We start from the raw sequence: 15,729 nt of genomic DNA on the forward strand, positions 1-15,729 counted from the left end.
AATATTATATGTTTATTATACGGTTACATGATGATTTACAGAAGCACGTTGCCCATAAACTACATGTCCCACAATGCATCTCAAATTAGACTTTTTTTCTCAGAATTTGACTTTTTTTCTTCTATATATGCCTTTTTTCTAGAATGTGCCATTTTCTTAGAATTTGACTCTTCTTTTTAAATGTTACTTTTTTTTAAAAATGTCACTTCCTTTTAAAAAAAATTCACTTCTATTTTTTCAAAGTGTCACTTCTTTTTTTTTTAATGTTTTTTTCCAGAATTTGACTTTTCTTTTTAAATCATTTTGTGACATTCTCACTGAAGAGACTTGCAATTATATGCCCCAGACTTCTGCTTTCAGATGTAGTTAATTATGAAGTTATTCCCCTACCTGATAATAATCCAATGCAGAGGCAATAAGTATTCATGTATTCATGCAGTATTCATGTATTCATGCAGATCAGCCTGTCGGGTGTTGTTTTCCCCATAACGACCACCGGCGCCTCGCTGCACATTATCCCACTTATTACATGGCCATATTCTCAACAAAGTAATGATATAACTCCCAATATTAATTGAAATGCTTTTATAGATTTAGAAAATGTTTTTATTGATTTAAAAACTAGTAGGCTATTATTTATTTTAAATGACATGCATCCGCTCAGAAAAATAGTCCGTTGTTACTGTTTGAACTACGTAGCAACGGCAGGAACTGCTTCGATAGTGTTTTTGAGGAGCCTTTTGATTACAGATTTGAAAACATCGCTGCTTGCTTTAAAAGTAGCACAATTCATTATGTCAAACCTTGGGAAGTATCTAGATATCCCTGCCCTAATGCCAAAGTAACTGGCAACTGAATATGTTTTGCCGTTTGATTTCTATGTCTGGACCGTTACGTAAAAAGGAGGGTTTCTGCCCCGTTACTTCTCCGCTGTTTTTCTTGTCCCAGTTCGAAAAGCAAATTACATGCAGTATGCTTTCAGCCAAACTGTATACAGTTCAATCGACCGGACTTCTTTGTGCAGATGTGAGCGTCCTACTGGATTAACAACGAGACGTGTTCTGAATTGACCAATCAGAATCGAGTATTCAACTAAGCCATGTAATAATGTAATATAATACATTATTTTATATATATTTATATATTATATAGTCTTAAAGTTAAAACCGGTCCTTTGAGTGCAGTCATAATGCTGATGTGGCCCGCGATTAAATTGAGTTTGACACCCCTGGTTTAAGCGCTTCTGCAATAAACTCGAGCAGCAAGTGCGTGTTTTATATTGACATCCAACTCTACATCTCCACAAAAACCATCAGTGCCACAACTCACTCCACACTCACCAACTGTCTCTCTGTCTCTTTGCTGGATGCAAACAAACTACCTTCAACTGAAGAGCGACAAATCAGATATTATCATAATCGGACCCACATCCCGCACCACCCAGAACTTCAACCTCACCCTTGACAACGCCACTCTAACCCCCTCTACTCACATTCGCAACCTTGGAGTAATTTTTGACAGCCAGCTCAAATTCGATAAACACTAGTGGTGTTTATCGGTCCGATATTAGGAATTATGACGTCATCCCGATAAACCCGATAAAAGTATTAATAGCCCCGATAATATACAATATATTTTTTGGGTAAAAAAAAAGACAAAAATACTGCGGTGTGGGTGGATTGGGATGAGGGGCGCTTGTTTTTCCCTCGACTCCTCCCGTTTTGCCAGTACTGTGGTATTAGTGGTTTAGGAAGAGGGGAGTTTTTCACAAATCCAGCGCTCCCTAACTCATGCCTGGCTGTGATGTAAATGGTGTGCGGCCGTGAAGCCAGGACAGTAAACAAACATGTCGCCGGTAGTATGGGACTATTTCAAAGTTTCAGAGTTAGATAGTTCGCTTGCTATTTGTATTAACAAATGCAATGCAGAAGTTCCACGAGGAGGGAAAAAGGCAACGAGCTATAATACTTCAAACCTGATTAGTCACCTGAAACATCGCCATCGCTACGATGGTGTGTTAAAAGCGTACGAAGACGCCTGCGCTGCTAAACTAGCGGCGAATCCAAAGCCAGCTGCAAAGGCACCGGGGCTTTTACCTATCGACGAGGCCTTTGAAAAAGGCAAGAACTTTATTTGGGAAAATAATATGGTCACTTTGAAGAGTCAAAACTGTTCTTGGCTTTGTTTTGTTCATAGTAGTAATGCTCATGTCATTTGCTCACTACTAGTCTTTTTTTTACCACCAGGTGTGCAAAAACTACAGGTACATTTAATATATATATTATATTATTATCGGTTATTGGTATCGGTCTTGAGAAGCAGGAAGTTATCGGTATCGGTTGAGGTGGTTCGGACACCTAGTTAGGATGCCACCTGGGCGCCTCCCTAGGGAGGTGTTCCAGGCACGTCCAGCTGGGAAGAGACCAAGGGGTAGACCTAGGACCAGGTGGAGGGATTATATCTCTTCGCTGGCCTGGGAGCGCCTTGGGATCCCCCAGTCAGAGCTGGTTGATGTCGCCAGGGAAAAGAAAGTTTGGGGCTCTCTGCTGGAACTGCTACCCCCGCGACCCGACCACGGATAAGCGGGAGAAGATGGATGGATGGATGGATGGTTTCAAAAATCCAATATCGTGCATCCCTAATAAACACATAAACCATATCACCAGGACCGCCTTCTTCCATCTAAAAAACATTGCCCGCCTCCGCCCCTCACTCTCCTTTCCGGCTGGACCCTCATCCACGCATTCATCACTTCAAGACTGGCCTACTGTAACAGCATCCTGTATGGTTCATCATCCAAAATTCTAAATAAACTGCAATATATCCAGAACTGCGCTGCCCGCCTCCTCCTCACCCACACCCGCTCCAGAGACCACATCACCCCCGTCCTTCAAAACCTGAACTGGCTCCCTGTCCGTCAACGAATACACTTCAAAATCTTTCTGCGAACACACAAAGTTCTCAATAACCAGGCCCCTCCCCTACCTCACCGACCTGATCCACCACCACACCCCTTCCCGCAGCCTTCGCTCACCAGAAGCCAATCCCCTTTCTATCCCCACACGAACCAAGCTCTGAACCTGGGGGGGCCTTCTCCATCGCTGCCCCCACCCTCTGGAACTCACTCCCACAACACATCAGAGACTGCCCCGACCCCCCCACCTTCAAAACACCGACCAAAACACACGCCTTCAGACTGGCTTTTAATTTGTGAATTATGTTGCGTTGCTGTTTTAACAATCTTTTATTCTATTGTATCTCGTTTTATCCCCACTGTAAAGCGTCTTTGAGCACCTGAAAAAGCGCTTGGAAATTACATGTATTATTATTATTATCCTGCAATATTTCCCCACTACTGCTGGAATGCATTCTGGTAGATTAAACTGGCAATATATATTTGATTGGCAATGCCTCAACAAAAATACACCTTAGAGTCAACAAATAAATCAAACGCAGACCGAGTAAAGAAACTGACATCCCCTGAATGATTCAAATCAGCCATTCAACCATTCAATCTGTCTATAAGCCGCTAATGAATACTTGTCCTGTTCTGTTTCCAGGTACAGCGCTTCCTGTCTATGTGTCATGCAGAGGAATTTTAACAGCGTTATTGATGTGTGCGAGCATCACGGGGTCAAACTAGGCGAGTTGATCTCTTGCCAGTCGATGCCGCGTGTCTGCCAAGAAAGTCATCAGATCGGTTGTTTCTCTGTCTGGACTGATATCTCCACCCCTCCCCTACCCACACACCAGCACGTCCACCTTAGTTAATCAGTGGCGTGATGTACTTAGCCAACATATTTTCTCCCTTCTCCGCCGCTTGATGTTCAGGGTGTATACCTGACCAATACCCAAGACAAAAGGCCATAAATTAAGCATGCACATTAAAAAGCTGAAAAATAAGCGGAAGCTGCTGCTGCTGTGCGGTTGAGCAACTTCTAATAAAATGGTGCCGTTACGGAAGATCCGGTGTTATCACGTGATAAAGGGGAGGCTGGATGTAGGGGGGTAATAATGTGTATTAATGGGTATCTTTATGTGTGTTTTACAATGCATGCAGTCTTGTAGAAACAGTAAAAGAGGAGTGATGATTTATTCTCACTTAGCAGCAGAGCATAGACATCACCTAATTTATCTCTTTGTTCTGTCTCTCCTGCTTCATCCTTCCTTCCCTCCTCCACACTAACCTCCTTCATCTTATCTCCACTGCTCTCACCGTTTCCTCCCTGACGTTGCTTTATCACGCCGACAAGACGCGCCGTTTTCAGCTCTCGTCCCCTGTAGTCTCTGACCCGAGGAGGAGGCGAGTGTACCTCCTACCAGCCGTGACTGTTTAACAATCACCACCACTGTCCGTTTCCACCATGCCTCTCCTGATGGGGACCACACATTTCACAGAGGAACCAGGAGGAGGGAGTTTTAAGGCACTTTGGTGGATTCCAGGCCTGTGAGCTCTTCCTCTCTGGATTTGGAAGAGTTATGGAGGGGAGGATCATGACCCCCTGTAGGTCTATAAAGCAGTGAATGGGAGGCGGTGGAAGGCAGTACCTCCGCCACATGCCTGCTGCACTGCTGGGACCATTACTGCATCCAATCACACGGACACGCAGCAGCAACAGGCCCTGGAATAACCCAAATATCACTTACAGTACAGGCACCCCTAAAGCCCCGGCAATCATCATCCTCTTAATCACCGAGTGCACGGCACAATGGAAATTGTGTTGGCCGACCATTAAGGCACCTTAAGGACCCTATGTTAGTCAAACTAACATAAACTGGGGGATATTGGATACCGGTGGAGCACAAACAGAGAGCTAATGGTTTCATGGTGGTCAGCTGTGAATGAGTGGAAGACAAAACGAGAGTAGGGAGAAAAAGAAAAAATGGAAGAGCAAGAGAACACTGCCTTACAAAGTCTGTTTATGTAAGACAAAACACACCAGAGTCATTTCCATGAGCTGTGTCCTTACAGCCATAACAGAGTGTACCCTTAAATCAAATCAGGGCCAGCATGAGTATATTAAATTGTTTTAAGAAAGACATTTAAAGCCGTCAGGGACAAAGGGAGGTCATTTGGCATTTTATAAAAGTGACATTAGGTTGAATTACTGAGTTCATTAAGAGCACAATGATATAAATAATTCTGAATACAATAATTAAGTTGTCCTTGATTAACTTAATCATAACTCCTCAATATTTTATAGACAGTATTAGACACGCACACACAAACCCCATATATTACACACTGGTGGAAATAAACACTTGGAATTAAAGTGTGTGCTTGACAACTTGACAAGGGTTCAATGTGTTGCTCAAGTGTACTTTAGTAAAGAGTGAAAACATATTGCATTGTGTTTCAAATGTAAGATCAACATGGTCAAAGAAAAAGTCAAACATGTTCTTTCTGGCTCACCCTATTTGGCTTTGGGATTTTATACAACACATGTAAGAATGTGCCATTCCAGTTCTGACTAAACTAAATATCCTTGAGTTATAAAATAAGCATTTCGAGCATGATGCCATCGTTCGCAGCCACAACAAGTTGCCTTATGTGGCATTATGTCAGGAGCAGGAAGGTGTGGACCAGTCTTACATGTAAGCCGTAAACTCAGATAAATGTTTGCATTACAACCTGCAAGGTAAACAAACAGAGTCTGGCTCGAGTTAAGTCCAGAGATGCTTTGTGGTTCTTGGTGGAATGCAAAGTCCGTCTTTGCTCAAAAGCAGCCAGTTTGTTTTGTAGCCATTACAGCCACTTAGCCTGACAGAGCACTTTGTTTCCCTTATCTGCTGAACAGCTAAAACGCATAAGTGTTTTTCAGCGTCTGTTCAACCTTGGGTTTAAGTCCTATCACGGTGTTTACTTGTGACACAGATCAAAGACAGATTGCTTTTGAGCGAGCCGTTGTACGAAAAGGCTCGGCAAACTTCTGTCTGCGGGGGACTTTATGGTTTCATTCCAACGGGGGGGAAAACAAAAGACATATTTCAGCACCTCTGACAGGTGAGCACAGGAGGAAGACATCCAAACAGAGCAAGTGGAGAGTAATAGCGGCAGATAGTGCTGTCCGGATGAGGGGGGGAGAGGAATATTTGTCTGTCTGATTGATTTCCCTGCCGTTATTCAAAGTCAGGACTCAGTAAGCAAAAGACTTGTCAACGTACCAGGGCAAGCGCTTGTTGCTATGAGAACTGGTCAGGAGGGTGCTGAGGTGTGATGGACAGCATGTCATTAACAGTAAGAGATGACTCCATTGCCCCAAGTCAAGATAGTGTACCCTTGTAGGACCGGGGGGGGAGTAGTAAAGAAAGCTGCTCATCAGAGATAAACCTGTTGAGCTATGTGGTCGCACACAGTGTTGTCTAATAGGGGTGTAACGGTATACGTATTCGTACCGAAAATATTCGTACCGAAAATATTAATTAATAATATGGGCCCTTCAGTTCGGTATACGTGTGTACCGAACTGTACCGAACGAATATAACGTTGAGAACGTGAACAGCTTTTTGGAAGTAATCTCAGGTGCTAGGTCGCAGCATTCAGAGTAATTTGCTCACATTGGGTTCAACGCGTCATAGAGAAACCAAGTCATTTCATTGGACGAGAGGCATACTATGAGAGTCGGTCACAGGGATGCGTTCAAATTGAGTCAGTAATTTGAGGAACTGTCGAAATGGCGAACGCAGATAAAGTTGAGCTCGAAAATCCTCCAGCATCATTGAAGTCTCCGGTTTGGGAACAATTTGGTTTCGCAGTTACGTACAAGGATGACGGACAAAGACAGGTGGACCGAACCAAAGCTGTTTGTCGGCATTGTTCAACTAAAATTGGTTACGCGGCTGGCAATACATCAAACTTGCACACTTATTTGAAAAGGCATCACCCGAACGTGAATATCACCGGTACCAAAAGAAAAAAGACTGAAGTGCAAACCCAACTCCCACTAGCATTTAAGCCTCCACCACTCGCAGAGAGTTCAGACCGAGCCAAAGCTATTACAAACGCCAAATATCCTTATGTTGCCATGTTAGCAAAGCGCTACCTGGCTGTATCTGCTACCTCTGTCCCTAGAGAGGGTGTTCTCCACAGCAGGAGACATTGTTAGTGCCAGCAGATCTGCCCTTTCGGCAAGCAATGTGGACAAGTTCATCTTTCTTTAAAAAAACATGAAAATACAATGACAAGCAAGTCCTAATGTCAAGCTGGCTGCTTAGGTACTAGTACAGTAGGCCTACAGTTCAAGTACAGATTATTTCAGAAATGATGCACCTTAATGTTTATTATTGTATGTGCAATAGGGAAAGTGCTGTACCTGTATGTTTCTTGTTTGTTTCTTTGCCATGTGATATGTGATCTCTGTTCTGTATCTATGACTGATTGACCTGAATGTTTTATGTGTATTATCTCGATGCCCAAGACAAATGTATCCTAAGGGAGACAATAAAGCTTTATCTTATCTTATTTTATTATATGTTGTATTTATTTGAGTGAATATTCACAGTTTAATAATAATTAAAAACCCAAAACAACTATTTTATGTTTTGTGAGTACTAATACAGTAAAGTTCAAATAGTCTACAGATTATATTAGAATGTTTGTTTTGCTTTCCAAAACAATGCCATATGGGTCTCATTGCAGGCCACAGCAACAGGAAAATATGAGGTTGCTTCACCGGCTTTGGTTTTGGCTGGCGGTGTTAAAAACTTAAATCCAATCTCATTCTGCAAACAAAGAACAGCTCTATTTGTTTCTTGTGCATATGAAGTGCGTGTTCTGCTATTAGTCATAAGCAAAGCATGTATCTAGAAGCACAATCTTGGCATCTGTCCAACCAATACAATTCCAAAAAATCTCATTCTTACACATAGGGCTTTATATGAAAGGGAATTCCTCAAAGCCTATCGTTTTCCTTAACAGTTAAGTGCAGATGCAGGCACTCAAACATTTTCTTGCAAGTCAAACAGTTTTAGGTTAAAATATATCATGCAAATATGTTCCAAATTCTAAGAAAGTACAGATCTTTAAAGTTTAGGGAAATACCTACATGCTTAAAAATGTATGTAATGTATGTACTGCATGTTTCACATGCTACAAACTAGCTGTTCAACCAAGCACATTGTGTATGAATAAGTTCAATATACCATTATTGGGGAACAGAAATATTGGGGTCAAACTCAACCTCAAACAATCATGTTGGATGTTTTCTGTTCTAGGGAGACAATAAGTTTGTGGTTCTTGTACGGAGTCTTAATTGCCATTTGTGTGAAAGATCAGGAGACAGGAAGTGTGTGTGCATCCGTTTCTTTTCAGTTTTGGAACTTTTTATAAAGGGATCCTACAAAGCCTCCGGATAGAAAGGCATCAACAGGTGGCAGGAGGAACACTGAACACAGGCACAAAAGTGAAACATTCTTGTCCTGAAAACCCCAGAAAAAGAACAAGTGGCGACGTGGGAACGGACAGGAACGAAATGATAGATACACAGATAGACGGATGGATGGAGTGAAGGGCCGAGGCAGCTGAGGCACAGAGGGATTGATTCACAGGCTGGGTGTGCGGTTGGCATGCTAATCAAGCCTGGATGTGGTTGCAGGCGGGGTGAGAAGCGGGTGTACGCGGTGGCTTCACAGGCAGTCATTTGCCAGCATTCAGCTCCCATCAATATCAGGACCGATTAATGAGCGGCTAGAGGGGAGAGCAGGGAGAGGGCAGGGAGGACTTGGGGGGGGGGCAACGGCCAGGTGTCGGAGGAGGCACAGAATGGGAATAAAGAGGGCGCGGGCAGTGATCCGTGAGGAATTCCAGCCGAGCGGCAACAAGAGTGGTGGGGTGGGTGGTTGGGGGGGCTGCTAGTCATGCACTGCAAGAAGTGGCCATTAAAAAAGCTGTTTTCTTTTAAATCACTCATCTTAACAGCCCGACATAAAATGAAGCTGTGACAGGAAATAAACTCATGCCTTCATTGAAACGACAAAGAGTTGTCCTAATTGTGTTTGTATGAAAATAAAATAAAGGTTTTTATATCCATCGGTTAGTGAGAACTCAATAAAGTTTGATGAAAGTGACAAAAGTCTTGAACTATGACATCATGGTGCGTTTTCTATTGGTATGGAAAGGTCAGATTTGTGGGAACCATGAGCCTGTACAATTGCCTGGCCGAGCCTAAACATATCAATCAATAAAGTATTCTCACGTGTTAGGGACCAAAATTGTAAAAAAAAAAAGTTTTAAATAGAAAATAAAAAGTTTGGTTTGAAGTTTCTCTGTTCTTTGAAAAATAAGGACTCAGTCAAGACTACGTGACTTGTTGAGTTTAAAAAAATGTTGTCTGCGGTAGATAAAGTGACATGAGGAGGATAAAAGAAGGGGAAGTACGGCATGATGTGTGTGTGTGTCTGTGTGCGGCCCTTTAATGTGTTGGGAAGGAGGTTTAAAGGCTAAAATCATGTTTCGACCTTGAATAGTGCTCCTCCCCCGGAGGAAAAGGTCCCAGTATGGATGACAAAGGGTCGTGCTCTTTTAGGCATCTGCGAGCCCCGGGGTTGTGTTTTATTGTCGGTCGTGCCTGTTGTGCATGTGGGTGGCCGTGCATGGAGTTATGGGTGGAGTGTGGATACATATAGTTGTAGGCATGAGTGAGTGTGTATGCATGTGTTTGTCTGTCTGTATGCGTGTTGGCACAACAGAAAGGCATTAGGGATTTAGCATGTGTGTGCGAGAGAGAACAGTGGGCCCCGGGGAGCAGGGATTTCAGGGGGGACCAGGGGGACAGCCCCAGAGTGCAATGACTCGCCAGGTCATGTGACCGCTGGTTCTCACAGGGGCACTGGGCAGTCAGAAACAAGAGGGCAGCGTGTTAGGGCCGCATGCCTGTTTCATTGTTTGTGCGTGAGGTGCCTCACTGCTGAATGCGGACGAATCAATCCTGAAACATCAGCATCAACACAAACTGGACTGGCCGAGGCGGGACAGAGGCAGCAGTGTGACAGCCCGTCTCTGGGAACTGACTCAACAGCAGCGGAGAGTAGTTCCTCTTCATGTATCTGTCTGTATGCCTCCTCTGTCTCTGGCTCTTCATGTGTCTGTTTCTCATGGCAGGGAGAGAAAGGAAAGTATGTCTCCCTCTTTCTCTCTTTGTCTGGCCCGAGAGTTCTTTATTTGCTCAGCGAGGTTGTAAATCCAACAACGAGTAAAGGTACAAGTAAAAATGCCAAATGACCAGGCAGTAGGAGAGCTAAATGCTCATTTGATACCCTTGGATTTCCACTCTGGTCTGAGGCGAGAGAGCAGTATATCAAGACTGTGTTACAGTATTTCCCAGGGCGGTATATAAAATGTGCGCTATATGTTATTAAAACTAAATGCTAACCAAGCAGGCAGACTGGGAAAACATTTTGATTTAAAAGCCACCAGCTAGGATCGCAGTTGGGAAAGGAAAACACTCACATATACTTAAGACTCACAGCTTGCTAGTCCACTTGAATCAGTGGATTAGAGTGTTGCTCTGAAGGGCAATGAGGTGATAGATGTTGAGGATTAATGTCACTCATTTACTTTCAGAGCTACACAGCCATCAGGGATTCAAAACAAGAGATATACTGATAGCAAGACCATGTCTCTGACCAAATTGCCTTACTGAATGAAGCATGTATTCTGTGGCTTTGACAACATTTCAGAAGCCGCGGAATAATTTGAAACCATCGCAACACGCTCGACAAGGCCAAACCAATGACAGCTTTCATATTTCCAAGCTAAAGATATCACAGATCATTCGAGATAGTAAGTCCCCAAACACTGGCTCCTTGATTCTCCACGGAGTTGTCGGGTTGTGTTTGTGGTTATAGCAAGGTCAGCTACAACCATCAGCTAAATTAAACTAAATAAATAGGGGGATTCTGGCACTCCGTTGGACATAAATTCCACCGCAGCTGTGAGAAAACCACAAGACACAAAAGGTCGCCTTGATTTCCAGACAGCTCAATGATTCCCAAGGGTGGGGACTGGGCCTGGCGAGGACAGTTGGGAGGAGGAGGGAGGAAAGGAGCAAGGGAGGGAGTGACGGTGCGACTCTGACAAGTCCTCTGTGGCGCCCGGTGCCTCTCTCTCCCCGGTGACCTGAGAGTGTTAGGCCCTTCGCCGAATAACCAGCAGCCGCATCCGCCGCATTCAGAAGAGGGCTAAAAGGTTAATTGAACCTCTGTGCTTCGCTTTCCTCTGTGTAATTTACTGTGATTAATGCATGGAGGTTACTGTCAGACTCATTTACTAATTGTCCAAAGCGCTGCGTAATTAACCACATCTGCAAAGAAAATGTGTCTGGAACTGTACCGTAGAACACTGAGGGCTGTGTCCGGGCCGATGTGTGCCACTTCGTCAGAATACAACAATTTCAAAACATCAGCTCTCTTGGTTACACTGTCAAAGGGCTCCAACTGCTGAAGAGCTCTGCAGTTGCTAATTTATTCCTTCACACTTCTTTGTTTTGAATTTTTGAGCACAAAGGCTCTCCTCTACCGACAAAAATCGGAGGACTTTGGAGAATTAACACCTCATCACTCAAAGACCACTACGCACAAGTTTCCACCCGACATGTAAAACTTAACGTCAAGAGGAAAGCTTAAATCAAAGTGATCACAGTGTATAATGTTTTCCTGATAATGTGAGATCCAGGGTAAACTTTAAAGTTGTATTCATTTTTCCCCCTGTCAGCCTCAGCCTGTCTGGCTCTGTTCGCCGTGTCAATTATTTCTGGAGATCCTTTTAGCCAGACTGTCAGTCAGCTCTTGTATGCAAGCACGCCGCTCTCTAAAGTACTGCGTGTGTTATCTTTGTTTTGCAACAGTTATTGAAAAAGTCGGAGAAAGTTTCATGGAACATTATTTTTGGATTGCCTTCACTGAGATAGCTGCAAATAAACACCCGAAATTACAAATTTAGTGTCACAGTCAATGAGTCTCAGCTCTTGAGGGAGCTTAAAATTTAATGGAGCCTTCTTTTTTTTGATGATATGGATGGCCAAATTCCCCTGACGACATGCTGCCACAGCTTATCTCTGTGGAGTGTGGTGTGCGCATTAATTCCCTGTGTATTCTCTGTGCCGGGGTGTGTGCCTGCATACGTTGAGCACATTCTGCCAGCCAGTGCGGTGACCTTGTGTCCCTCTATATATGTGTGTGTGTGTGTGTGTGTGTGTGTGTGGTGTGTGTGTGTGTGTGTGTACTCAGTGCTCGGGGTGCCCGGCCTATTCTCTTCCTCCTCCTTCTTGATAATAGGTGTATATACATTTTAATCTTGGATTACTCGGAGGAGGGCTTCCTGTCCGCCTGGTGCATGCAGACACCCATTACAATACCCCCAAAGCTGGGTAAGAAAATCATTACTGTATGCTTTTTTGCCTATTGAGTGTAGCTAACTCGAGGCGTCCACAAGTACAAAACCATCAAGACCTAACCGAGACCAATCTGAGGTGATTTATTCCATCCTTTACAGTATGTGCGAAAAATGTAATCGAAGTTGTTCCTTTGTATTGTGAAGACAAATGCTCGGCACTGTCCACATTTGTACACAAACTGTCAATTTGTACATTCACATCAATTAAAAAGCCCCTTAGAAGCTTTATAAAATGTCCAATGTCATGTTTAAACAACAGTCCCTGTATTTTCTAAGGCATCTTTCCAACTATTACAGCAAGTCAAACTCGCTCGCCATTAATTGATATTAAATGAGGGTGGGAATTCATTCGCAGAAAGTTTCAGTGCCGTCTTTGAAATGGAAGCTGACCTTGGCGAACACAGTAATGCATTCACCAAACCGTTGGGGCAGTTTTATGCAAACTAAACTGAATATTTGATCAGGTTTTTCTCCACCAAGGTTACCACTGGTGGAAGGTTTTTTCAGGTGACCCTCTTGATTGGTAATGCTTGTAGGGGATGATGTACGGACCATGATTCCCATGCACAGAGAAAGAGGATTTGAGACTGTTCAGTAACCTGTAAAGGTTCTAAAGAAGACAGACGTTCTTGGTTATCGCTGCCATCCAGTCTTATGAATGCACATCCAACTGGTGGTCATCCCCTTCCTGAGTGGAGTGGCAGAGGGGGATGAGGGATTGGTGGTTGGTAATTAAATTTACTGCTAGAATTAACACTGGATATGGCCGTATCAATTGCAAAAAAAAAATTAGGGTGGGGTTGAACAGTGGTCTTGGTGTATATAGTGCAGGGGCAAATGTGTCAATACACACAAGAATTGAATGTTGTGGAGGTTATTATGGCCCTTAGACATCCTTAAGTGGGAAATGGTGCTTGATTATACCCAACAGATTACACACGGGCACACAGCCCTGCATAACTCACGGAGACAAAAACAGCTCGAGTCTGGAGACTCTGCAAATCTGCCATTTAGCTCCAGTGTGTTAGTCCTGGGTTAACATTGAGAAATGAAAATTGAGAGACAGGATTACTCTAACATACAAATAAAGCTTAGTCAAATGTATATTTTTAAGTTTTACAAATACCAAAATATTATATTTTAGTTGAAATCATTCACTTCTTTTTACATGGAATTTGGCAGGAATATGTCCATACAGTTATATGGAGAATAAGCTTCAAGAAATGGAAGCCATTTTGTAGCCATTTTAGATATGACAATAGCCACCTTTACGCCCAAAAATACATTTTATTTATAGTTTTCCTTCAATATTGTTGAATAACCTTTTAATGTATGTGAATATTGTGCACTGTTGAACTAAATAGGCCTTTAAAAACGTTTTTTGTTTACATTTCAGGCTTTAAATTGAGTGCAGTGTGTGCATGTTTTACAATAAGAAAACAAGGTGTATCTTTCCTAAATGTTGTTTTATTTCATTACATCCTATGAAAAGTTTCCAGTTTAAAAGATGAACCAGACTTTCTACTATTATGGCAACTGTCATTTTCTTTTTTTGTAGGTTCACTGAAGCAGAAACATTAAGGATGCATCCATCATGAAAACGGGCACATTGCTTGGTCTGCAACATCGCAGCCTGTCCTCGCTGCTTAAACATGGACAAAAAGTTTTCAAAAGCAGAGCCATTCGGAAAAAGCGTTGAAAAGCATCGCTGCATTCTGTCAATTCTCCCACTCTTTTCTGTCTTTTGATTTGCACTAGCATAAAGGCAGTCAAAATGCTAAAATGCTTGACCATTCAACAGGCGCTCTCCCCTCTGCATAAACTTCTCGGTTGTCCCTTTGTCCGATTAATACCTTCATGTCTTTCAGACTATCCCCCCCCCCAGTCCCAACCCCACCTCGCCATCCCAGACAAGCCTCAGTCCTCATTATACACAGCTTCCACTCTAGTTCCCAAGATTAGGCAAATGAGCTCCCAGTTTATAGACAAAAACTCGGAACCCATTCCCTTTTCAAAATCCTGACATTCATCAAAACTATAAAGTACTTCATAAATACGATTTTACTTCCTTATCATCTCATATTGTGTCTGATCTGATTTGATCCACGTTACAAGTGGCTGCTTGAAAAAAAAACGTTAATTTGTTCCTTAATGAACCACAATAGAATGGGAGCATAAGCATTCCTATCACTAACAATAGGACATCTTGAGAAGAGGCAAATCCCTTTACAGAGCATACAATGAAGGCTCTTGAACAAAACAAATCACATGCAACGCAAACATCATTCAGCATCAATTGAATCACTTCCTGTCTTTTCAAAAGCAGTTTGCTGTAATGTGTTATTGCTCACTTATTCTTCAATATACCACAGCACTAGCTGTAGGAGAGATGCAAAGGTTTGCAAGAAGATTGCAGAAAGACGGGAACGTTGAATACTGTATTCACATGATTGTAATCCATGCATCTATGCAACAAAAACACAAAAGGTCATAATAAAGTGGAGACACTGATCTAATTTTGAGTCAAGGACTGAATTCTCTTTTCCAATCACAATATGTACGTCTAACTGCATAGAGGAAGGATTTGTTTCTATTGGAAGATATAATAACAAAGACAAGTTTTGAAAGACAGCAACCGACAAAAGCCAAATACTATATGATGCAATTGGCCATGTTGCAAATTGCAAGTTCATTCATGCTGCTGGTGAAGGTTGTACACATTCCATTTCCAATTCACTTCCAGAGCACAATAAACACATTTGCTGGAGAAGTCTAATCTTCCCTTATCATATAATGAAATCTCATATTTGGGAGTCCCCATATCCCAGCCTGGACCATATCCAAACTATGTGCATTTCTCTATCAAACAACTGTGCAGCACAGTAACAGGAGGACACCGAATGGTATTGAGTCTCAGGCGGATGTGAAGCTGATTACAGCGTCACGCCTCCAGCAGCTCCTCTGGGTCACTCAACAGTCTTAACCTCCTAACACCTTTCATTCCCAGCAGTCATGGCAAAAAGAACGAGTCAGCTGAGAAAGGGTTAAAGTTTAGGACACAAACCAATGTATGTCACTACTAGGATGGGAAATCTTTGGGAGAAAATCTATTTAAATTCAATCCAGTAAGCTACTACCCTTTTATTTATTCATGTTTGTGACAAAAGGTTTCCATTTCTCTCACAGCTACTGTTCACATTACTGCAGAGAACTGCAATTCATTCCTTTCAAACAAGAAGTGGGATTACCTTTTCTGATCAAAAATCTTCTCATAGTATTTTATATTATATATTATCTTTTAATAATAAAGAAGTACATACTCCCAACGTGAATATATA

The 15,729-nt window shown here is 42.6% G+C and overlaps 1 protein-coding gene across 4 annotated transcripts in view; it reads right to left on the reverse strand.

Annotated features, from left to right (window-relative positions):
- Positions 1-15,729, reverse strand: part of ephb2b (eph receptor B2b) — a 139,299-nt gene that overhangs the window by 99,014 nt on the left and 24,556 nt on the right. The gene's annotated exons all lie outside the window — the stretch shown is intronic.

Source organism: Gymnodraco acuticeps, unplaced genomic scaffold (genome assembly GCF_902827175.1).
Source record: "Gymnodraco acuticeps unplaced genomic scaffold, fGymAcu1.1, whole genome shotgun sequence".
Lineage (NCBI taxonomy): Eukaryota > Metazoa > Chordata > Actinopteri > Perciformes > Bathydraconidae > Gymnodraco > Gymnodraco acuticeps.